Raw genomic sequence first — 1,013 nt, 5'->3', positions numbered from 1 at the left:
CTAACATTTAATTATACAACCTTATTGTATTGTTACCAAATGTATTGTTATTTGTTTATTTCAAATTTAAAAAATCATAATTTAAGGATTTTTTCAGAAAAATGACATTTGTGCAGAATAATGTGTTTGTGATTTAAGTCAATATTTGGGAAATAATCTTGATTTTCAAAGTTAAAAAAGCAAAAACATGCTCTAAATGACCGTTTCAATTAAATACAGAATAAAATAAAAATGACATATTACCAAATATGTGTCTCTAAAATCTGTCATAATATTTATATTTGCTACCAACTTGAATGAGCATTAAATGAAACATTTACTTTTTTAATTGTAAGATTTATTTGCTTTTGATTTTTTATTTATTCATTTTTTGTCCCACTTATTTAAGATTATTAACAGATCTTTAGATTTCTTTTAATATATAAATACATTTATATACATTTTTCGGGAAATAATCTTGATTTTCAAAGTTAAAAATGCAAAAACATGCTCTAAACAACATTGGTTTTAAATTTCAAATGAATGTCATTAAAGAATAAAATAAAAATGAAATATTACCAAATATGTATAGCTAAAATCTGTAATATATCTGTATAACTGAGCTCAGTTAACTAATTAACATTAGCTATTAATGTTTTCCAGCCTGACTGAGTGTTGAATTAAACAAGTTTTTTTTACTGATTCTGATTTATTTGCTTTTGATTATTTTTTCTTGTCTTTTTTATTATTTATTCATTTTTTGTCCCACTTATATAAAAGATATAATAGATCTTTATATCGATTTTTTAAAATCTATATAGAATTTTGCCTCAATTTACAGTCCAAATATTGACTGTCTTCTCAAGCCTTTTAGGCCCTGCTGTATATGTTTTTCTTATGCAATATAATGGTTCAAATTGCTGATGTTAAAATGCTTAAATTTTTCTTTTAATATATGAATGTAATAGCACAGCTGATATAATGGACATGTTGTATATAACGGAAATGTTAGTTACAATTACAAAGCAATTAAC

The sequence above is a fragment of the Danio aesculapii genome, chromosome 19 (assembly GCF_903798145.1).
Source record: "Danio aesculapii chromosome 19, fDanAes4.1, whole genome shotgun sequence".
Taxonomy (NCBI): Eukaryota; Metazoa; Chordata; class Actinopteri; order Cypriniformes; family Danionidae; genus Danio; species Danio aesculapii.
Note: the sequence above shows the minus strand (reverse complement) of the source record.